This window comes from Solanum dulcamara, chromosome 6, assembly GCF_947179165.1.
Source record: "Solanum dulcamara chromosome 6, daSolDulc1.2, whole genome shotgun sequence".
In the NCBI taxonomy this organism is placed as follows: domain Eukaryota; kingdom Viridiplantae; phylum Streptophyta; class Magnoliopsida; order Solanales; family Solanaceae; genus Solanum; species Solanum dulcamara.
In genome coordinates, this window is record NC_077242.1 from 5,194,877 (window position 1) to 5,221,064 (window position 26,188).

The 26,188-nt window shown below is 34.9% G+C and overlaps 1 pseudogene; it reads left to right on the forward strand.

Moving 5' to 3' along the window:
• Positions 1-16,376: 16,376 nt before the first annotated feature.
• Positions 16,377-25,893, forward strand: LOC129891211 (cytochrome P450 CYP72A219-like; annotated as a pseudogene).
• Positions 25,894-26,188: the final 295 nt, after the last annotated feature.

Genomic DNA, 26,188 nt, shown 5'->3' on the forward strand with positions numbered 1-26,188 from the left:
GGAGTACTTAAGGGATGTGCTTTGTCCATGTAAAATCTTTTTAAGATTTTCTCAGTGTAGGCAGATTGATGGACAAAAACTCCGTCTGCTAAATGTTCAATTTGTAGGCCTAGACAAAGTTTTGTCTTTCCGAGATCTTTCATTTCAAATTCTTTCTTTAGATATTCAATCGCCTTTTGGACCTCTTCAGGAGTTCCAATAAGATTTATGTCATCAACATAAACGGCGAGTATCACAAACTCTGATTCCGTTTTCTTAATAAAAACACATGGGCAAATGACATCATTTATATAGCCTTCATTTATCAAGTACTCACTGAGGCGATTATACCACATACGCCCTGATTGTTTTAAACCATATAATGATCTTTGTAGTTTTATTGAGTACATTTCTCAAGACTTTTTACATGCTTCAGGCAATTTTAATCCATTTGGAATTTTCATGTAAATTTCATTATCAAGTGAACCATAAAGATAAGCTGTAACAACATCCATTAGATGTATTTCAAGATTTTTATGTACAGCTAAACTGATGAGATATCGAAAAGTTATTCCATCCATAACTGGTGAATATGTTTCTTCATAATTGACTCCGGGTCTTTGAGAGAATCCTTGTGCAACAAGGCGTGCCTTGTATCTTACAATTTCATTTCTCTCATTTCGTTTCCGCACAAAAACCCATTTATAGCCAACTGGTTTTACACCTTCAGGGGTTTGGACTACAGGTCCAAAAACCTCACGTTTAGTAAGTGAGTCTAATTCTGATTGAATTGCCTTTTGCCATTCTGGCCAATCACATCTACGTCGACAATCTTCGACGGATTTAGGTTCAAGACTTTCACTATCTTGCATGAGGTTAATTGCAACATTATATGCAAAAACATTATCCACCGTAATTTTTGATCGATCTAAATTTATCTCATCACCGGTAGAACTTATTGAAAGTTCTTCATTCACTTGAGTCTCGGGTTCACTGATTTCTTCAGGAATATCTTCAGGAAGTTCGTGTGTAGTATCATCTTTATTATTTCTTATGCTTCTTTTTCTAGGATTTTTATCCTTTGAACCCAATGGTCTACCACGCTTCAGGCGTATTTGGGATTCAGAAGCTATGATACTAGTAGATGGTCCTTTAGGGACATCAATACGGATAGGTACATTCACTGCAGGGATATGTGAATTAGTTATCCGTTTCAAATCAGTAAATGCATCTGGCATTTGATTTGCTATTTTCTGCAAGTGAATGATCTTCTGGACCTCCTGTTCACATGTGCGGGTACGTGGATCAAAATGTGATAGTGATGAAACTTTCCACGCAATTTCTTTTTCTTTTTCGGGTTCCTTTTTCTCTCCCCCTAATGGCGGGAAAATTGTTTCATCAAACCGACAATCTACAAATCGAGCAGTGAATAAATCTCCAGTCAACGGTTCAAGGTATCGAATAATGGAGGGTGAGTCAAACCCAACATATATGCCCAACCTTCGTTGAGGGCCCATTTTTGTACGTTGTGGTGGTGCTACAGGCACGTATACCGCACAACCAAAAATTCTTAAATGGGCTATATTTGGTTCATGACCAAATACTAATTGTGATGGAGAATATTTATTATAATGTGTCGGTCGGAGACGTACAAGTGCTGCTGCATGTAAAATAGCATGACCCCAAACAGTAATTGGCAATTTTGTTTTCATTAGTAGAGGTCTTGCTATCAATTGTAGGCGCTTTATAAATGACTCTGCAAGGCCATTTTGAGTATGAACATGAGCAACAGGATGTTCAATTTTTATCCCAATTGATAAGCAATAATCATTAAATGCTTGGGATGTAAATTCTCCAGCATTATCAAGGCGAATGGCCTTAATTGGATAATCTGGGAATTGCGCTCTCAATCTTATTATTTGTGCTAACAACTTTGCAAACGCCAGGTTGCGAGATGATAACAAGCACACATGAGACCATCTAGATGATGCATCTATTAGGACCATAAAATATCTAAACAATCCACTTGGTGGATGAATAGGTCCACATATATCTCCATGTATACGTTCTAAAAATCCAGGAGATTCGATGCCAACCTTCAGGGTCGATGGTCTGGCAATTAATTTGCCTTGATAACAAGCAGCACATGAAAATTCATCATTTGTAAGAATCTTCTGGTTCTTTAACGGATGTCCAGTTGAATTTTCAAGAATTCGTCTCATCATTATTGATCCAGGATGACCTATTCGATCATGCCATAGCACAAATATATTTGGATCAGTAAACTTCTGGTTTACGATCATATTTGCTTCAATTGCACTAATTTTTGCATAATATAGGCCAGATGACAGAGTTGGTAATTTTTCCAAAATATATTTCTGGCCTGAGACACTCTTGGTTATACCAAGATATTCAATATTCATTTCATTTAATGTCTCAACATGATATCCATTTCTGCGGATATCTTTAAAACTTAATAAGTTTCTTGGAGATTTAGAAGAAAATAATGCATCTTCTATAACAATTTTTGTCCCTTTAGACAGAATTATAGTAGCTCTTCCGGAGCCTTCAATCATTTTGGAATTGCCAGAAATTGTAGTAACATTAGCTTTTCTTCTAAGTAAATTAAAAAAATATTTCTCGTCTTTAAATATAGCATGGGTTGTTCCACTATCAATTACACAAATATCCTCGTGATTTATCATTGATCCAAACAAGATTTGAGGCATTTCCATATTTTCTTCACAAAGAAAGAAAGTCAATATTATAATTAATACCTGATTTATTATACAAAGTTTTATTTCATTACATTGAGCTAGAAAAATACAAACATAATATTTAATACATACAACAACAAAGAGAATTATTTAAATATTATCGGGCTTATCAACATTCATATTTACTTCTGGAAAATTAAAGAAATCAGCTACATCCAGATGCATGGGCTCAATATTGTCCTCAGAGATAAAATTTGTCTCTGGATTATTTTCTGCCCTCTTTAACGATGCCTGATATAGCTGAACCAAGCATTTTGACGACCGGCAAATCCGCGACCAGTGCCCCACACCTCCACATCTATGACATATTGTTTCTGAATTATTCTTCGGTAAAGCTTCTGGCTTTATACCCTGCCTTTTATATTGCTGGTTATTTCTCGGTGCCAGCCGAGCATCATGATTAAAATTTCTTCTTTGACTACGACCACGACCACGACCACGACTGGGGCCATGGCCTCTTTCTCGTTGGTTAGAATTTGCCTGATTCACTTCAGGGAATGGCAAAGAACCAACGGGCCGACTATCATGATTTTTCATTAATAATTCATTATGGCGTTCAGCAATAAGTAAGTGAGATAATAATTCAGAATATTTTGTAAAGCCTTTTTCGCGATATTGCTGCTGCAGGAGCATATTCGCGGGTGGAAATGTGGAGTATGTTTTTTCAAGTTTATCTTGTTCCGTGATTTCATCTCCGCATAAAGTTAACTGAGCTATAATTCTAAATAAAGCAGAATTATATTCAGTTATATTTTTAAAGTCCATCAGTCTCAGATTTAACCAGTCATAACGCGCTTGTGGAAGCATGACCAACTTCAGGTGGTCATACCTTTCTTTTAAATTTTTCCACAATTTCAAGGGATCTTTTAATGTAAGATATTGTAATTTAAGACTCTCGTCAAGATGGTGGCGGAGGAAAATCATAGCTTTTGCACGGTCTTGACTAGATGCCTGGTTATCATCTTTGATGGTGTCTGCCAGACCCATCGATTCAAGATGAATTTCGGCATCTAGTGCCCATGAGGAGTAATCTTTTCCAGAGATATCCAAAGCAACAAATTCAATTTTTGAAATATTTGCCATTTTATGAAAATAAATTTAAATAAAACTCTTACCACTTTTTGTTACCTTGAAAAATTAGCCGGAGCCTCGTGCTGATAACGTGTTATAAAATTAACTTTGCAATTGATTAGGAGAATGAACAGTGAGAGAAAGGGAGATTTAAACAGAGAAACAGAGAAAAGAAATATGATAGTATCTGTATTCTACCGTGTGTTCTTTATCTGTCTTTCATTGCCCATATTTATAGGCATAATAAAAGTATTACATACCAAGTGGGCTAGTTGCCCACTTTGAGTGGGGCCCACTTGGGAAAAAGACATCCACTAAACAAATGCTCAATACCTAACATATTTATCTTTTTAATTTGATAGTATGGTAAGTAGATGTCGTATCTTAGTTTAATTTTTTTCAGATCATTAGTACAAAAATTGTATGTAAAATAATGTAAGGCAGGGTTTGTCCCGTGGGGCAGACTGGACCAGGCAGGACAAAATTATGAAAAGAAATATTTACTAAACACGCATAGTTTATTTATTATTTCTCCTCGATGTTAAATATTTTTATTAAAGCTTAATTAATTTGAATTTATATTGCGTATGATTCACTAAATTCTTGATGATGAATGAGTTAAAACTTGAGCGACTTAAGGCTTCATGACTTGAAATAAATGAAGTTTTATTTGAAGATGAAATTTTGTTTTCTTAAGTTATATTTTTTTCTCACAAGTATGAAAATCCCATAAGTTACAAAATTTATCAAAATTTTCTCAATTCTTTTGCAATCTTACCAAATAAGCAAACAATAGTTAGTAAATAAGATATTAGAATATCTAAGACAATGCATTGATAAATCACATACTCTATGTGTCTTTTGTAAATAATAGTAACTAACTATTAATATTACTATTATTTAATCACATACTCAATGTTTCTTTTGTAAATAATAGTAACTAACTATTATTTAATATAATCTTTTCATATGCTACGAACAATTTCTTCACAAGGTCATGATGACGCTAACTATGACCCATCGGTAGGCAAGACGACCTATATCCCGGATCTTCGAGTAATAGGATGTCAGGGTAGAAGACCAACAATTCAATCTAACAACAGTAATGAAATAATAGGAACATACATGAACGGGCGGAAGCAAAACTAAATATATATAAATAAAAGATGTCTCCCAGAACCTGCAAGTCACTGTACAGAGCTATTACAAAATAGTACAAGTCTCAAAAGTGGACCATAGGAATAGGATTGTCTCAAAATCAAAAGACAGGCAAAATATATATACAGAGGGAGATGGGTAAATCCAAAATGCAATGTGCTCACTCTGACCTCCGATCACGACCGCAACTCGCTCGAATCTACGCTGGTAGCTAGTACTCGAACCTGCATCACGAAAACAGATGCAAAGTATAGTATGAGTACCGAAACAACAGGTATCCAGTAGGCATCATAGGCTGACTGAGCAAATTAAGCAAAAGTAAACTGAAATGCGAGAAAGCAACCACAACCAAAACACGGGGCAAAAGTAAATGTAGGTATATACATGAGCGTACTCAACACACAAAGAGAAAGAACCTAGCTAAATCCGTCGGGCACCCATAAACCCAACGGGTAAGCTCATGCACAAGTCTAAGGTAACAAGCTGAACGGACTCCCATAAGCCAGGCAGGAATAAAGATAGTTTAAGTAAAAAGAGCGGATCTGATAAAGTTCCAACAATTCCACCAATTTTCCGGACTTGAACCGTACCGTCCTGATAACCTGAAACCTTAACCCAAAACTGAGGGTAGATAAGGAATTGAACCACGTGTAAGCTAGACCATAGACTTGAATCGGGTAACAGTAGCTAAGGAGTTGAACCACGTGTAATCTAGACTACGGACTTGAACCAGGTAACTGTAGCTAAGAAGTCGAACCATATGTGAGCTAGACCACAGACTTGAACCGAGTAGTTGTAGCTAAGGGGTCGAATCATGTGTAAGCTAGACCATAGACTTGAACCTGGTAACTGTAGCTAAGGAGTCGAACCAAAGTGAGTTAGGAGCGAAGGATTTGAACCGAGGTTGTATATAAATGCGGTGGGCTCGAACCATGGCTAAGTAAGCAAAATAAGAACTTAAACCACGAACAGAGACGAGTCGGTCCGAATTAGGATCAGCGGCCAACCGAGCATCATGGGGAGTACCCCAAATCGAGCACTATTATTGAATCACCCCAGCCTGACACACATCCAACCAGGATCATTGAAAGGACTTCCAAAACCAAGAACCAAGCGATACAAGACCAATAACAGAATAAGACGTTATAGAGGTAAGGTTCCCAAAGCTGTGTTACTGCCTATCTAAAGCTCACACTATCAGACTCAAGTCTGCTATATCAGTCTACAGGAAGCTAAGCAGTCCAAAACGATGTCGTTCTAAGACCCAACGGCACCCAATATCACGCAAGTCTAAGACAACACTAGTCTAAGCCTAGACTAAGGCCAAACATGCTTTTCAATATATAACCAAAGACACAACACACACCACAAGGTTTGTATGATCAACAATAACCGGAGACATGCTTAAACAGTCGGACAACATCCCGAAAATAACACCTAGGGCATGAAATCTATGAATTTAGCATGCTCGACATCCAAACCCCTCCAAACCCGTATAATTTAATATACAATTGCCTATACATGCTCAGTCTAACGATGGGAAAACCTGTAACACCCTGAATTTTTTTCGCAAAAACTCGAATATTTCTTCACGTGTGTGTAGACTCGAACCGAAGGACTTGTAATTTTACATATGAGTTAGTATTTATTCCTAAGTATTTGAAGTGTGTTAGAGGTGTTTAGGGGTCATAAGGGACCTCTAACACCAAGTCGAGTCCAAAGAACTCCAATTGATTAAGTTTTTGGATGAGTTAGTATTAGGGTCACCTTCAAACGAGCATATCTCCTAGAATATAATTAACTGGGTGGCCCATGACCTATCAAATTAAAGCTCTTTGAGTCTTCTTTCCAAATCCACCAATATTTCAATTTTTGGAGTTCAGAGTCAAAAGTTATGACCATTTTACTATAGACTAGTACTGCAGGAATTTTAGGCTTGGGCGACCACTGCAGGAATTTAGGAGTGGCACTCCAGTGGCGCCCGGCGCCACTATAGCACCAAAAAACAGCCTCAGTAGTTTGGTCCTTGGCGCGACGCTCCACTATTAGGTTTGCAGGGTTTTAAGCCTATTTTGGCTTGGCGCTGCAGGGGCGCGACGCGCCACTATAGCGCCAGCAGGATTTTTGCCCTGTTTTCCAGATTTTGAAGAGGGGCAACTTGAACATTTTTCCTAAACATATATACCCTCACTTGGAACGTTTTGGGATCATTTTTCAGTCCCCTCACCTCCCAAAAACCCTAATCTTCATCCCCTCTTCTCTTCCAAACATCTCCAACAAGAAATCCTCTCAAAAGCTCAAGGATTCAAGATCTTCAAGTCAAGTCTTGGTTTCTGGTGAGATGATCTTCAAACAAGGTATGTAAAGCTAACCTAAAATATAGATTGATTTCTTCCATATGCCCCATAGATGTGTTGGATGAAGATGGTGAAAGACTTGAACCTTCTATGAAGGTTTTCTTGAAATTTTTCTAAACTCTAGAATATTTTTATGTACTAGTAATGGATTTGGTGATTTTTATTGTTATGTCAAAAAATGGACGTGGTTTAAAATTAATTTCATCTTTTTAGAAAAAATCAATTTCATTAAAGAGGAGTCGCCACTTAATTTTTTTAAAAAATTAAGAAAACTTAATTTTAAAGATCCTAACAGATTTAAGTCTTAAAAATTAGAGAAAAGAGGTACGAGGTTCATATTACTATTTTAAGAAGGTTTTAGCACTTAAAATAGCCGCTAATATGCGGTTGTCCGATGATTTGAAATTATTTGACTAACTTTGGAGAAATGTGTTTTAACAATAATCAAGGTATTAAACAATTTGAAAGAAATATAAACTTTAAAACATTTAGAAAAATTTATAAGAGAAATAGATTTGGTATATAAATGATTTAATGAAGGAAGGATAATTTGAATAAATCATTTAAATGAGATAAAAACGATCGTAAATATTATACCAAATATAATGTTAACTATTACATAAATGAGAACATATTCAAATCATATAAGCAAGTTTAATATGTAATAGTAATAATAGTAGTATTAGTAGTAGTAGTAGTAATAATAATAATAATAATAACAATAACAATACTAACGATAATAATAAAATAATAATGACAACAATAACAATAATAAAAAAATAATGATAATAACAATAGCAAATAAAAATTTGCTACTACTACTAATAATAATAATAATGACGAAAATAATAATAATAATAATAATAATAATAATAATAATGATAATAATGAAAATGGTAATAATAATAATAATAATTATAATAATAATAATAATAATAACTGTAAAAGTACTAGTACTACTAATAATTATAATAATAAGGAAAATAATAATAGTGATAATAATAATAATAACAATAAATAAAGATACTACTACGAAAATAATAACAATAGTAATAATAAAAAATACTAATTCATGATAAAGAAACTAATACTACTACTAATAATAATAATAATAACAACAACGCTACAGTAAATAAACATACTAATAATAATGAAAATACTAATAATAATACTAACAGTAAAATAAAAATACAACTCTAACTACTAATAAAATATGTATACCAATAATACTAATATTAATAACGGTAATAAAATATGTATAATAATAATATTAATAACGGTAATAAAATATGTATAATAATAATATTAATAACGGTAATAAAATATGTATACTAATAATAACAGTAAATAAAATATACTATTAATAATGGTAATAATAAAAATGAATAATAATAATAATAATAAACATACTACTTCTATCAATAATATTAATAACGAAAATAATAATAATAAATATAATAATAACCGTAAATAAAATATACTAATAATAATGGTAATAATAACAACGAAAAATAATAATAATAATAATAATAAACATACTACTACTTCTATTAATAATATTAATAACGAAAATAATAATAATAAATATAATAATAACAGTAAATAAAATATACTAGTAATAATGATAATAATAATAATAACGAAAATACTAATAATAACAGTAAATAAATATACTATTACTACTACTACTAATAATAATAATAATAATAACAATAAAATGATAAAATAAACAAATAACAACAATAATGATAAAAACAGGAGCAACAATAATAACGACAATAACAATAATAATAATAATAATAATAATAATAATAATAAACAAAATGCTAAAAATATAAGCAAGCGGAATTGGGTCCGAGTGAGATCATCTTATTTCATTTTCTATTCGAGAGGTCTAAGATATCGGTTCCATGTGAGGGGATGACGACTATATTGAGTCTCAAATCAAGACTCCATTTTTGCTCCCAAAATGTCCATGCAAACAAGAAAAGAATGACGAAATTAGGGAGATAACATTTTTAGGACAATATTTTGTCATAATGACAACAAAAATAGAGGAACATGGAGTAAATATTACATGTTGTGGGGCCGTGAACGGAGATGGCTTCATCACGAATTTACTTTTGCTCTTTAAGTAAAATCGAATATAGTAGAGAGAAAACTAAAAAAATTCTTTAAAAAAATATGCAACTTTGTCTTTCAAATTTTTTGTCTCTCCTCCGTTTCTGTCTCCCTCTGCCCTTAGAATGAGTACTCGAATATATATAGGGAAGTAATAGGGAATGATGAATGATTAAAACAATACAGAGTGGATAAATTAATAAAATAATATGGAACGAGCAAAAATATAAAATAATGCGGAACGGCGAAAAATATAAAATAATGCGGAGTGGGCGGATAAATAAAATAATGCAGAAAGGCGAAAAAATATAAAATAATGCGGAGTGGGCGGATAAATAAAATAATGCGGAGTGATATTATTATATTATTATTTTTGAATAGATTATGGCAGATGAGTGTGTATATACATATATATATATATATATGGCGAAAATTGTTCCTTTACTTACTTATTTATTATTTTCGTTGCGGATGAATATATATATAGTGCAAAGATAAGGAATTATTTATTATTTTATTAATATTAGCTTATTCTTATTTTTTTTTATTTATTTTCTTTTTCAGATAAAAGGTATATATATATATGGGGGAATGGGGAGGGGACAAAAGTATGGCGGAATATTATATATATATATATATATTATTTTATTTTTATTTTATTTTATTTTTTGGTCGGATGAATATGAAATTATTTTATTTTATTTTTATATTTTAAAAAAGGGGGACAAAAGTGCGGCGGAATATATATTATTATTATATATATATATATATATATATTCATTTCATTTTTTTTAATTATTCGGATGAAAAGAGAAAAAAAATTATATATTCTTTATTATTATTTATTTATTTATTATTATTCATTTTTTAAATAGGGGACAACGGGTGATGGGTATTATTATTATTATTATTTTATTTTATTTTATTTTTAAATATCGGATGAATAGTATATATATTTTTTTTTCTTTTTATGATTCATTTAATTATTTATTTATTTTAAATTGGATTAATGATTTTTATTTATATTTCTTATATATATATTTATTTATGATTATTATTATTATATATTTTCGAAATAAAAAAAGGATAATATATATTATTTGCATAATGTAGTATTAATGTTAGAATTAAAATGTTGTTAATTATAATAGTAATTATGTGTTATTTAGGGGAAGAAATGAAAACGTAAAATTAATCAATTAATTTATGAAATAATTATTAGAAATAAATAAAATCTTTTTACGGGTCAATTTTTTTTAAAAAGGGTTATAATTATGCAAACTATATTCATTATCTTAAAATAATAAAGATGACAAAATTATTTCAAAATAACTTGAAAAATATATTTGACAAAGTAGAATAATTATTTGAAGAGGCTAGAATTAAAATAAGATGGGTATACGTCAATTAATTAACAAGTTTCTTAATTTTGACAAAGTAGAATAATTAACTCAAGTTTAAACTAATTAACTTGAAATGTGAGTCTATTAAATAGGTCAAACTAATTAACAAAATATTTATAAAAAAAATCTTTCTAAGACAATTTTCGAATAAATGATAAATACGTATATACTAATGATCAAGAATTATTTAATATATATATGCCAAAATTATTTTAAAATAATAATAATATATACATATTTCATTATTATATATATTCTTTTAATTTTTAATTTTTAATTTATTTACTTTTATTATTTTTTTTTAAAATTATTACGTTGTGGAGAGTCAAAATTGGGTGTCAACATTTATGACTTAAATTCTTGAATGATTATCTTTCATATTTATTTCACAAACCGTAGTTACATATTGACAACAATAAATTTTTGAATATAATTGATATGTAGTGATGGTGTTCTTGAGTTGAGTCTTGTTGAGAGTATGGATTTATGTATTCATTCACATGAATCCAAGATGAGATTTCTTTTATCATAATTGTCTTGAGGTTGAGATTGATGGTTTTGTGTGTATGTATTGGTTGGAATGAAAAGAATGAATTGGGGTAGTTATGAATGTGAAAGGCATAAAAAGGAACGAAACCTTGGTAGAGCTAGAATATTCTTTGTCTCTATAAATTGAACATAAAATTAAATAAGAATTTTAGAGTAGATGTTTGATGATGATGTGATGATGATGTTTGATGATGATGTGATGATGATGTTTGACTATGATGTGAACGATGATATTTGATAATGATGTGAATGATGATGTAAATGGTGGTTATTTAACATATGCAGAATGATTGATGAATAGGTTATGTTGATGAGGATGTTTTGTGATGAAGTGGATTGGAGTCTAATGTGATTATGTGATATGTGATTTGCATAAATTGATTTGATTGGAGTCTTATGAACATTTTGAAAATAAATGATCTTTTGAGAAGGAGTTTTAAATAAATGATTTGTGAACATTTTGCATAAACTATTTGTACACTATTTTGAGTTTAAAGAATGATTGTTTTCATCTTTGATTTAGAAAGAGTTTAAGCATGATTTGAGTTTGAAAAGTGTCTTAATTACTATTTTGAGTATGAGTATTTGGAGTATAAATGAGTTGAACATTTTTACATAAAAATGTCTATTTTGAGATTGTATCCAATTTAAAGAAAAGAGTTTGATGATTGAGATAAGTTGATTGGAAAAAAGGTCCAATGAGGCAAGATTTGACTGAGTTTTGAAAAGAGTCCAATGAGACTAAATGAGTTGATTTGAAAATAAGTCCTAAGAGACTAAATGAGTATTTTGAGTATTTTACTCACTTGATAAATATGAGCATATTGAGTCTTGAGAGGAGTATTGAGCACCGAATTGGGTATGAGTATAGTCCATACTTGAACTCCATAAACTACGTAGTCAGCGTAGGAAGGGATTGTACCGTGTCGAATGTTTCCCTATTTCATTGTCCTGAAATGATATGACTTGATTGATTGATAGATCCATGATTGATTGATTCGTTCATACCCTGGCAAAGTATAAACGGACGTGGCAATAACGTCGGCTTGTTGTATTATCACTTGCTCATATGGTGATGGTTGTCGGTTAGAGAAACTCCCAAATTGAGTGGATTGTGCATGATATGATTGGTTTGATTGAGATTGCTTGATGATTGAGTTGGATTCTATAACATAACTAAGTTCTAATTTGCATATTTATTGAGTTGAGTCCTTTGAATTGATTGTTGAGTTGATTGTATATGATATGATTGGATTGGATTTGACGATATGTGATTGGATTGGATTAGATGAATTGTGATTGGATTGAATAGAATGGTATGTGATTAGATTGGATTAGATGGTATATGATTGGTCTTTGTCTAAAAATGTATTCTTACTTTAGACTTATGACACTTTGATTGAGTCTCTCTTATCTTTCTGGTTTTGACATATTTGAACCAACATTATTCTTCCTTGAGGTATGTTTCATTCTGCCATATTAGATACTCCTACATTCCATGTACTGACGTCCATTTGGACCTGCATCATTTCATGATGCAGAGATAGGTTTAAGCGATCGTCAATAGGAGCACCATTGAGGATCTATACACATTCAGCGTATTGGTGAGTCCTTCCCTACATTCGGAGGACACCGCTTATGTTATTCTTGCGTTGAGTTAGCCCTTTCCATTTTGATTTGACGTAGCCATTAACATGTCATTGGCACCAATTAGATAGTAGTGATAGAGGCTTCATAGACTAGATAGTGATGGGTCGATTGAGTATTTTCTTTTCTTGAATTTTTCTTGCCAAAGTATTTTAATGACAAATATTAGAGTTGATTTGTTGGACCATGACCTTTATTCTTTGAGTTAGATTGATGATTTGAGTTGCTCGCTAAATTATTTCTTTATTTTAAACTTTCGCTGGTTGATTGATATTGAATGGATGTGTGATTGGACCAAGTGGTTCGCTTGGGGACCAACAATGGTCTTCGAGTGCCGATCACGTCTAGGGTACCCTCTCGGGGCGTGATAAAACCGTAGCCTACCTGTAGGCTGACCACGTATGCTCCAACTCACAGAATCTGAGCTTTCCCTTTTCGAATAGCCTCGGAACGATTTCACGCTGTCAAAAATCAGAACTACAATGTTAATACGGTCATTATGACACTAAAATTATCAAATTTGGAGACGGACCAATTTCAGAATATGAGAAATATGGGACCCGCGCCCAGAATTTCAAAATTGACTCCAAAAACTAGTCCAAAACAGCACTCCAAGCTCAACAATCAAATTAAAATACAGTTCGAGGTTGGGAAACGACACGAAATGAGCATGCAACGAAATTCCCGCATTTTCAAGATAAAAGAACGAACAAAGCAGCATCTATACACAGTAATTTCTTGAAAAAGAAACCCTCACGACCCAAACCAAACATACTATGATGTTTCTTGCGGAAAAACTCACAATTTAGCCTAAAAAAATCACTAAAAATGAAGCTAAAATGATCAAGTTACAATCCTCCTAAAAAGTCTTCCAAAAGCTATATGTGAATTGTGAGCCCTGGTCTGAGATAATAGAAACTGGCACACCATGAAGGCGAACCACCTCTCGAATGTAGATACGGGCCAACCTCTCAGCACTATAGGAAGTATGAACGGGAAGGAAGTGTTCTGACTTGGTTAATTGATCCACGAAGACCCAAATACTATCAAGACCACGGGAAGTGTGAGGCAACCCCACAATGAAATCCATGGTGATCCATTCCCACTTTCACTCGAGAATGGGTAATCTCTGAAACTCGCCACGAGGCCTCAAATGCTCGGCCTTAACCTGCTGGCAACTCAAATAACACGACACATAATCCATAATATCACTCCTCATGCTACTCCTCCAGTAATGCTGCCTCAAGTCACGATACATCTTAGCGGTGCCTGTAAACGCAAACGCAAAAGACATCACCAAGAACTCACAATGGTCGTAACGAGTCCTAAATGCGGTCTTAGGGACATCCGCTGCCCTAATCCTCAACTGGTGATAACCGGATCTCAAATCAATCTTAGAAAATACCACGACACCCTGAAGCTGGTCAAATAGATCATCAATCCTAGGCATGGGGTAACGATTCTTCACTATCACCTTGTTCAACTGCCTGTAATCAACATACATCTGCATAGTACCGTCTTTCTTAACGAACATGACTGGGAATACCAAGGCGATACACTTGGCCGAATGAGTCCTTTATCCAAGAGATCCTGAAGCTGAAAACTGAGCTCCTTAAACTCTGCGGGGGCCATATGGTACGGTGGAATAGAAATAGGACGAGTACCCGATTCTATATCAATGGCGAAGGCAATATCGCGATCAGGAGGAAGGCTGGGATGATCGACAGGAAGCACATCTGCAAATTCTCGGACTATAGGTACTGAATCAACTATAGGCCTTCCATACTCACACTCAGTACTAATAAAAAAGACACGGGATAATTATAGGGAGGGGTAAAATGATCATTTCACAAAAATTATAAAAAATGACTTTCAGTGCGATTATATTATCCACCACTAAAAATCATGTTCATCCTCGAACATAAAGTAGAAGAAAGAATACTTGACGTTACCAAGAGTCTGAGGCATAACCTCCAAGTTCCATATTTTTCTTCCCCAATTGAACCCATTCTTAGAGCATATCATCAGAAGCCACTATCATACTAAACTTTGAAATCAAACTTTGACGGTCTACAAGTCAGGAGTAATTTCCAAGTCACTGACGAATCCATGGACCAAACCTGAACTGAAATCTTCTAAACCACAACATGACCATCAGAACAAACCATGAGAGAATTCAAAACTAATACTCACTAAAATCAAGGGTAGGCTTGAATCAACCATCAACCACTTATAACTAAGGGTGTACATGGACCGAGTTGGTTCAAATTTTTTACAAACCAAATCAAATCATTTGTGTCTGGTTATTAAATATATAAACCAAACCAAACCAATAAAAGTCGGGTTTTTCGATATCAATTTTTCTCGGGTTTTTTTGGGTTTCTCGGGTTTTTCGGTTTTTTTCGAGTTTCTCAAGTTTTTCAGGGTTTTTCGAGTTTCTCGGGTTTTTCATAGTATCTAATAAAAAACACAGAGCAGTGCTTCTTAAAAAGAGTTCTAGTACAAAATATCAACATATAAGATGGAGGCAGAACACTATTTGAAGTTTTAACTTTATAAGATGAACTTTTTTTGTATATTATTTAGATGGGCTTCTCAAGTCCAAATCTATATGTAAGAAAGAAAACAAAAATTATGAAAATTTTTTAAAAAATATCTATAAATTACATTTTAATAAATATTTTTATGTATAACATAATTTAAAAGTAGTATATCTATAATCGGATCGGTTTGGGTTCGGTTTGACTTTTTTTAGTTAAAATCAAACCAACCCTATAATGATCATGTTTTTTTTCCAAACACCAAATCAAGTCAAACCAAATCACTAGTCGATTTTTTTTTCCGATTTGGTTCGATTTGTCGGTTTGATGCGGTTTATCAATTTGCCCTGTACAACCCTATTTATAACACACAAGCAGTTACATACTCTAGCAAAATCCTACCGTCCACTGGATACATTGGATCCAATTATACTAACCACATCCAAGGGACCAACCCAATTTTAAATTGCACTTTCTCACTAACATTGCCAACTAGTGTCACACAAGTATATTCCTTCTATAATGTCCATAACACACATTTCCATCTGTCTGACTTCACCATCGACCAGTCTGGTCTCGTAACAATCATAGACATACTCTATTTATCAACTTTCTCATACTCTCTGCAAGCTCAAGTTATACAAATCCGATTCATAGACGGTATCCACGGGGAATCAAATTTATCTGATCCAAAGAATTAAAATTATGATCCAAATGGCATGTGCAAAGCTGTTTCCTTTTGACTTCTTGTCATTTTTATATAAGAGGAGCAGTTTAGAGAAGCCTTGTCACTTGTGAAAATGGAGATGTCGAGCAACATAATAGCAACAATTTGGGGTGCAATTTTATTAATTTATACATGGAAAGTGTTGAATTGGGCATGGTTTAGACCAAAGAAATTGGACAAATACTTAAGACAAACTGGTCTCCAAGGAAATCCATACAAGCTACTCTATGGAGATTTGAAGGAACTGACAAAAAGTATCATTGAAGCCAAATCTAAACCCATCAATTTCTCTGATGATATAGTTCAAAGACTCATCCCCTTCTTTCTTGACACTATCAACAAACATGGTATGTTTCTATGAAGATGTTGTGTTTAGAAAAATGAGTTGTAAAATGTGTATCAACTGTTTGATAAAATGCCTGAATGAACTTTTGATATGCCTATCCTTATTTGAGAATTTCATCAGTGATTTTGTTGTTGAAATTTCCTTTCTGTAAAATGCAATAAATTATACCAAAAACTATTAGGTGTGTTTGGTATGAAGGAAAATATTTTGGAAAAACAAGTTGATTTCTTACTATTTTTTGTATGCATTTATTTGTAATCAAGCGAAACACTATGTGGGCGGGATGGGGTAGGGAGTGGGAGTTCGGGTGTGGTGGTGGTAGTGGGGGTGGGATGGTCAAGGGGTGGAGATTGGGGATGTTGGGTGGGCAGGGAGGGGACAACGAATACTTGTGGAACTTGTTAGTCCAACTTTCATTAGAGAAGTCAAGAGCTTGTTTTCCTAGGGAAAGTGTTTTCTAAAATATTTTAACCAACCAAACACGAGAAAATTGAAAAACATCCTCCATATTTAACACACACTGAGAGATTTTAGATTTTTCTAATCCCAAAATTAAAGTGACTACTTCGCAGGTAGTACTTCTTTTTATGTGGCTAGGCCCATATCCAGTTGTGCTGATAACAGATCCTGAACATGTGAAGGAGATTTTCACAAAAAATTATGTGTTTCTAAAGCAAACTCATCCCAATCCATTGACCAAGTTATTGGCTCAATGTCTAGCAAACATTGAGGGAGACAAATGGGCCAAACACAGAAAAATCATCACTCCCGCCTTTCACATCGAGAAGTTAAAGGTTCTTTTTATTACTCCCTCCGTTATATTTTATTGTTGTTACTGTTCTTGTTAAATTGATGACTGAAGATACAAAGAAAGCACACCTGAAATGGTGGAAACTAAGAAATCTCCATTAAAGGAGTATATGAAAGCTGAGAGAGAAACTTCTCTACTAACAGCTCTGCATAACTAACTCTAACGAACTCTGACGCACTCTAATTCTCTCTAACTATCTGACAAGTTGGAAAGCAACTAACTAAGCAATAAATATCTCAATACCCCACCTCAAGTTGGAGGTGAGATCAACACAACCAACTTGTTTAAGACTGCAGAGTGTTTGATCCCTGTGAGTGCTTTAGTGAGAATATCAGCCAGTTGATTATCAGTGCCAGTGTGATGCAATGAGATAAGACCATCCTGAGTTTAGCACGTACAAAATGGCAATCAATTTCAATATGTTTGGTTCTCCCGTGGAAGGCAGGATTCCTGGCAATTTGTAAGGCTGATTGGCTATCACAATAGACAGGAAAGGGACCACTCCTAGGAACAGTGAGCTCTGTAAATAGCCTGTCCAACCAAACCAACTCCCCAACTACCTTCCTAAGAGATCTGTATTCTGCTTCAGCTGAGGAGAGTGAAATGGTTTCTTGCTTCTTGGATTTCCAGCTAATTGGACTAGAACCTAATAGCACAATATACCCAGTAACTGACTTTCTTGAGTCAGGACATGCTTCCCAGTCAGAGTCACAGAAAGCTTGTACATCATAATTATCAGTAGAAGTCATGAGCAATCCTAAAGTTGGATCTTTCTTAAGATACCTGAGCTTATGGTAGGCAGCTTGCAAGTGTGGTTCCCTGGGGTCTTGCATGAATTAGCAATGTCCAGTCTAGTGTTGGTGAGGAAATTGAGTTTTCCAATCAATTTTCTATAGGAGCTAGGATCTGATATTGGTTTCCCTTCTTTTGCCTTGAGTTTGGCTGCTGCATCAAGTGGGGATGCAACACTAGAGTACTGAGAGCAGTGGTAGTCTTTGAGGAGATCAAGAACAAACTTCCTTTGTGAGATGAGGACTCCAGCTTTAGTGTAAAGGATTTCTAGACCCAAGAAGTAGTGTAACTTGCCTAGGTCCTTAATCTTGAATTGGTTATGGAGGAACCCTTTTAGATGATTAATCTCTTCAAGTTCAGTCCCTGTGAGTAGGATGTCATCCACATACACAGCTATGAAAACAGTAGAAGACCCCTTCTTGCTGTAGAACAGGGAATAATCATTGAGGGAATGAGTGTAACCCCTGGAGTTCAGTGCATCAGATAGCTTGGCATACCACTGCCTGCTGGCTTGCTTTAGGCCATACAGTGATTTGTTGAGTTTGCAAACCAAACCTTTGATAGAGACATCTAAACCACGTGGAATGTCCATATACACCTCATGTAATTCTCCATGGAGGAAGGCATTGTTCGCGTCCAACTGGTAGATATCCCATTGTTTCTTCACAGCAGTGGCAATTAGAGCCCTCACAGTGGTCATCTTAATGACAGGAGAAAAAGTTTCTGTGTAATCTATTCCATAATGTTGAGTGTAGCCTTTCACAACAAGTCTAGCTTTATACCTTTCTATGCTACCATCAGCCCTATGCTTGATCTTATACACCCACTTACACCCAATGGCCTTCTTACCATGGGGTAATGTTATGAGATCCCAAGTATTGTTATCATGGAGTGCAGACAATTCTTGAGTCATGGCTGCTTGCCATGCAGGATCTATAGCTGCCTCATCATATGATGATGGCTCACAGTCATGTGACACACTCAATACCAATGACTGGCTATCAGGATATAGAGTGTCAGAGGCAATATGATGATGGTTGGAAAATGATGCATGTAGTGAGTGAGGAGTGGGTTTAGGTGTAGGTTGATGTCCAGTGCAAAGGTAGTCATTCAGGTCTAGGGGTTTTGTGGACTCTAGTGGATTTTCTAGTTGTTGGAATATGTTCAGGTGGTTGATGGATAGGATTAATGGATTGGTCTGGTAACAAAGGTGGCACTATAACACTTGTATGTGCATGATCACATTGGACATTGTCAGATTCAGGATTAAAATGTGCCTCACTAGAGGGTACTGTCAGGAGGAATGGAATGATGAACAGAGAAAGGAGTGGAGTGGTCAATCACAGGAGAAAAATGATCAACCACAGGAGAGGAAGGAGGTTGAGATATATGTGAGTTATGCATCGTATTAGTCATATAGAAAGGAAACACTGTCTCATGAAATATAACATCCCTAGATACATGAATCTTGTTAGTGGCCAGGTTCAGCCCTCTGTATCCTTTTGTACCAAAAGGATATTCCACAAACACATGTGGGGTTGTTCTTGGGTCAAATTTGGTCCTGTGGGGTTTAGGTATGGTAGGGTAACATAGACAACCAAAACTCTTCATATGAGAGTATTGAGGTTCTTGGTTATACAACAATGTGAATGGGCATTTGTTGTGGAGAATGGCAGATGGGAGTCTGTTAATAATGAAGGTTTCTGTGAGTATGCATTCACCCCAGTATTCTGTAGGTAACTTGGATTGAAAAAGTAGTGCCCTGGCTGTTTCTAAGAGGTATTTGTGTTTTCTCTCTACACCATTTTGTTGTGGTGTGTAGGGGCATGATTTTTGGTGAAGAATACCTTTTGATTGAAAGAAAAGAGTGGATTCATTGTTGGTAAATTGGTAAATTCTAGGCCATTATCTGATCTTATAGTTTGGACAGTGGTTTTGAATTGGTTTTCAACCATACTGACAAATGCTTTAATGATATGCAAGGCATTGCTTTTGCAACTTGGTAAGTATGTCCAGGTGGCCCTGCTGAAATCATCAACTAAGGTGATGAAGTATTTAAAATTATCATGGGTTGTTATATTTTATGGTCCCCAAAGATCAACATGAAGCAATTCAAATATCTTTGTTGTGGTGTGTGATTTGGGTGTGAAGGGTAGTCTAGTTTGTCTTGCCATAGGACATATGACACAAGTAAAGGACTGTTTTGGGGAGAACTTCACAGGAATGGAGGATATGCCTTTCATTTTGACAAAAGGAACATGGCCAAGCCTGTAGTGCCATAACAAGTCTCTGTTAATTTCATGAGACAAATGAGGCAAAGAATCAAAAATATTACTTCCATTGTTGTGAATGCTATTCATTACAGATGGAGTGAAATGACACGAAGAATTGGAGACATTGGAAAGGGGTTATTTTACAGTGGGTAAGGGAATACAAGAACATGAATGAGAGAAACAGTTACATTGAGGACCTATGTTATCACTATGAGAAGGAACACATTGACTTGAACTCTTCAGTGGAGTAATGGAGCAGCTCTTCTGTATACAAGTTGAGCAAAGGAGGTACAGTCCATCTTGCATTTTACCAATCTCCAGAGGCCTCTTCATTGAAGGGCCCTGCAGTATACAAGATGAATTAGAGAAGGAAGCAATACATTTAAGTTGGATTGCTAAAGAACTGATTGAAATCAGGTTGTATTTAAAAGAACGAATGAAGAGGACTCTATACAATGTGATCATAGGAGCAAGTTTCACAGTACCAACTTCAGTTACTTTAACATTGTATCCATTAGGTAATTTTACTAGTAAGGGATATGGTAAGATAATGGTGTCTGAGAGATGGTTTCTACTAAAGGTCATATGATGCGAAGCCCCTGATATCCATAAATCAGTCCTTGCTTTGAGACAACCACATGAAAGTTTGTCAAAATCAATAGAAGTAGTACACACTATCATACCTGCAAAGTCTACAACTCCATTTGCAATTTGATTCCCATTGGTTTCTCCTGCACTACCAAGCTGAATGTCACGGACTTAGACTTCAACTAAGACCTCCGTGCGGCACTTGACAACTTACTCACGAATCTTTCACGATCGTGCAAGCTCAAGTAAGCCTTTAAGACTAGATCTCTAAGGGAACGCTAGATTTGTAAGAAAGACAAGAGAGCTTTTTACGTAGAAGGCTTTGTATTACTTGGAAGAATGCTTGATTTCTGGATGGATTGTTACAAATGAATGCCCCCTCTATTTATACTACTCCTAAGGGGCTTAAGTGTAAATAAAAATTGCTATACAAGTCCTTCCATATTTACAAAGAAGTCCCTCTCTAGAAATCTCTACACACTCTAGAGAAATCTAGGTCTTCAAAGACTAATCTACAAGATTCTAGATTTCTCTAAGTCTTTTCAAGAATTCTCTTGGACATTCTAGAGCCTTCTATTAACCTCTCCAAGACTCTAGATCTTTCCCCCGTCTTCATGATCAAGTGGCGGGTCATGACATGAAGCTGCTGCAGCAGATTGACAAGCTGACTGTATTGGTCTTTTGTAAGATTGGGGCTTGGGTTGTTTGTGGATCCAACAGCATCTCCAGTGTTGAGCCCAGTGTCAACTCCAAAAACATTTGCTGCTATTCCTTTTCCTTTAGCAGACCTTTGAAGTTGATTGAAATTTGAATTGTAGTGGGATGAAGATCTCTGACTCTGAGCATTACCATGTCTCTTTAGGTTCTGATTACCATAGCCATTGTGGCTTTGTCCATTGCCATTAGTGTTATTCTGGGGATAACCATAGATTTTGAGACATTTATCTTTGGTGTGGCCTAATTTTCTGCAGTGATCACAAAAGGGTCTTGATTTGTTACCGTTGTTGTTGTAGTTTGTTTTGTATTGTTGTCTTCCATTTGAGGAGCCAGATGAACTAGCATGCATGGAAGGGTTCATTGAACTTGCCTCTGCAAACATCTGATTGCTTGGCTTGAATTCTCTCTGCTTTTCCTCCTGAATCAGCAGAGCAAAAGCCTGAGCCATAGAGGGCAAGGGATTCAATCATCAGTATATTCCTTCTGATTACAGTGTACACCTCGTATAACCCCATGAGAAACTGAATGAGTCTCCTATCCTGTTCTGCTTTATGCATGTTCTCCTTTCCTCCACAGTTGCAAACATAGCTACACTGACCTTTGGCACTCAAATTACTCAACTCCTCCCATAGTTTCTTCATTCTAGTATAGTAGACAGTGATGTCAAGCACACCTTGACTTAGATCGTTAATTTCCTTTCGAATTTGAAACAACTTAGCCCCGTTTGTCTGATCATAGCGATCCTCTAGTTCCTTCCATAATTCCACTGCATCACAAACATATTCTACACTATCTGCAATCTCCTTTCCAAGGGAATTTAGAATCCAGGATGTGACCATATTGTCACACCTTTCCTATTGGTGATACTGGGGTGAATTGAGAGCTGGTCTCTTACACTCCCCATTGATAAAACCTAATTTGTTTTTCACAGAGAGGGATCTTACCACACCTCTCCTCCATGATCTATAACCGACTCCATCAAACGCTACTGGAACGAGAAGAAGACTTGGACTATCAGATGGATGAATGTAAAAAGGACTACTTATATCTATGGTATTGTTTCCTACAGAAGTGGTACTGTGATCTGTAACTTCTACCATTATGAGCTGAGAACTTAGTGAGTTTTGAACGAATCACTACTGCAAGAACAGATCAGGTGATTGCGAAAACTTCGAGAAAAAAAACTGGAGAAGACGATGAAGAAACAGATTGACGGATCTTAGTGAGAGCAACCTTGCTCTGATACCATGTTAAATTAATGACTGAAGATACAAAGAAAGCATACCTGAAATGGTGGAAACTAAGAAATCTCCATTAAAGGAGTATATGAAAGCTGAGAGAGAAACTTCTCTACTTTGTATTAGATGAGGATCAAAAGGTAATTGATACAATTGCTTCACTGTGTATTTATAGAGCTAATGAAAGCTAGAGGAAAACTAACTACTCCGACTTGTTCAGTAATGACAATAACAGCTCTGCATAACTAACTCTAACGAACTCTGACACACTCTAACTAACTCTAACTATCTGACAAGTTGGAAAGCAACTAACTAAGCAATAAATATCTCAATGGTTCTTTTCTCCATTATTTTTAACACAATTTTTTCACTATAGTATTGCACTTTTTAAACCTATTTTGAATTGTTATATTTGAGATGAGGGTCTTTCATAAACAACGTCTCTACCTTCGTAAGGTAGGGGTAAGGTCTTCGTACACCGGGATGTTATTGTTATTGTAGTTTGACTGGGCACGTACGAAGTTTAAGAAAATAAGGGTGACTATTGAATCTTGTGGTTTTAAACTAAAGGTGTGTATAAAGTACCAAAATATCTTTTGAATCTTGTGGTCTAAACATTCCATGTGGGATACTAGAAGGGAGGTAAGACAACTAATTGAATCAGAGGGAGAACCAAATTAGAAAACATGGCAAATTTCCCATGCCTATGACCTAGTATTGCTTATTGAGATGCCTTAACATTAGGAAGTTATCCATTTATAATAATCACTTGCTGGTTTTTTCATTTGTTTACAGCATATGCTGCCCGCATTTTATGTGAGTTGTAGCGAATTACTAAGCAAATGGGAGGAAATTGTTCCAATGGAAACATCATTCGAACTCGATGTATGGCCAGACCTTCAAATAATGACAAGTGAAGTTATATCTCGCACAGCATTTGGGAGTAGCTATGAAGAAGGAAGAACGGTATTCGAACTTCAGAAAGAACAAGTTGAGTATGTAATCGAAAAAGGACATTCAATTTATATACCAGGATCAAGGTACAGTAATTTACATACATCAGACTTCCATGTTCAAAACTTTCTTTGTGCTCGCAACTTCTCTGTGTAATTAAATATGAAAAATCTGATCCTAAACAAATTTTCTACTAAGAGACTTTTCTTGTTTGAATATTTGTTGATATAGGTTCTTGCCTACTAAAAGGAACAAAAGAACGATGGAAATTGAAAAGGAAATTCAAACGACAATTAGGTGTATCATTGACAAAAGATTGAGGGCAATCGAAGGAGGGGAGACTAGTAAAGATGACTTATTGGGCATATTACTTGAATCCAATTTGAAAGAAATTGAACTTCATGGTAGAAAAGATTCCGGAATGACTATATCAGACGTGGTAGACGAGTGCAAACTATTCTATTTTGCTGGACAAGAGACAACTTCAGTATTACTCGTATGGACAATGATTTTGCTCTGCTTACATCCATAGTGGCAAGTACGTGCCAGAGAGGAGGTGCAGCAGCTCTTTGGAAATAATAAACCAGATTTGGAAGGACTAAATCGCTTGAAAATCGTAAGTACTTTTCACAAGTTTTCCTCTTCTAAAATTTCAATATAGTAATTCTACAGGACTGCCGAAGTTGTCTAGAAGTGAGCTAAGAGCCCGATTAGCTTAACTAATTGAGACTTGAGAGTAGCTGATAAACATAAGTGTTGAAAACCATTTTTATGTGTTGAAATTGATTGTACAAATAGACAGTTACGTGTTCGAATAGAAGCACAAACAATTAAGATCTTTGTTAAAAAAATGTCCATAAGCATTTGTGTTAAAATGACTAAAATGCCCTGAAAGCTATTCACAAAAGATCTAAATGAAAAAGTATATTTACACGGAGAAGGAGGAATGACGGAAATGGCATGGAGAAGGAGTTAGTCGTGTTGATTTGAGAAGATATTTACTGGATTTCGAAATATAGTAGTGATAAAATAGTACTTAAGAAATTTTGGTCAGACCAAAAGTGCTTCAAAAGTTGAAAGCAAAAAAATCGCAAGTTGGGGCTAATCAACTTTTATATCTATTGGTTAATTTTGGGTTAAAAGCACTTTTGGTGTTTACCAAACGCGTATATTACCTAAAATTCTTATAAGCTTGTCAAAGCTTTACCCAAACACTTTCATTCTACTATCAACTTATGTAATACTTTTTTCCTTAGGTAACCATGATCTTGTATGAGACATTACGACTATTCCCCCCATTGCCAGTATTTGGTAGAAGGACTGAAGAGGAAGTGAAATTGGGAGAGCTAAATCTACCAGCCGGAGTGCTACTCATTATACCCGCAATCCTAGTACATTATGATAAGGAGATATGGGGTGAAGACGTGAAGGAATTCAAACCAGAAAGATTCAGTGAAGGAGTGTCAAAGGCAACAAAAGGACAAGTCTCCTTTATCCCATTTAGCTGGGGACCGCGTGTTTGCATCGGACAAAACTTTGCAATGATGGAAGCAAAAATGGCAATAGTAATGATACTACAAAAATTCTCCTTTGAACTATCACCATCATATACACATGCTCCATTTGCAGTAGTGACTATTCATCCTCAGTATGGTGCTCCTCTGATTATGCGCAAACTTTAAGATGATATTTTACGACATTGACGTTGTACGTTGATCTACTTGCATCATTCGAGTGATCGATACTAAATTTGTTGCGTGAACGCTGGAGTCTTCATGCTTCAAATTTAAACATTAACTGCAGTTTGGTTAATGTTATCAAAGTTGTTTAGCTTTTGATCTCCGATTTCTCCTTGTCTGTTTAACATTTTGGTGGACAATAGTTCATTTAATTGCGGATTTTTCTTCAAATGGGTTGATCTTAATTTTTTACCTTAGCAATCGAATTTATGTTTAGTGGGGCATATGTTCTTTCAAGGTGCGGAGCATAATTTGTGGGATCGATATTATGTTGAAAAAATATAAACCTATGCCCCGTAAATTATTTATTTGACAACATAAAATAGTAGCAAAAGTGCAAATGATCCAAATTGTTTGCACAAGAAACAAAAATAAGACGCTTTTCCATATAGTCAAATACA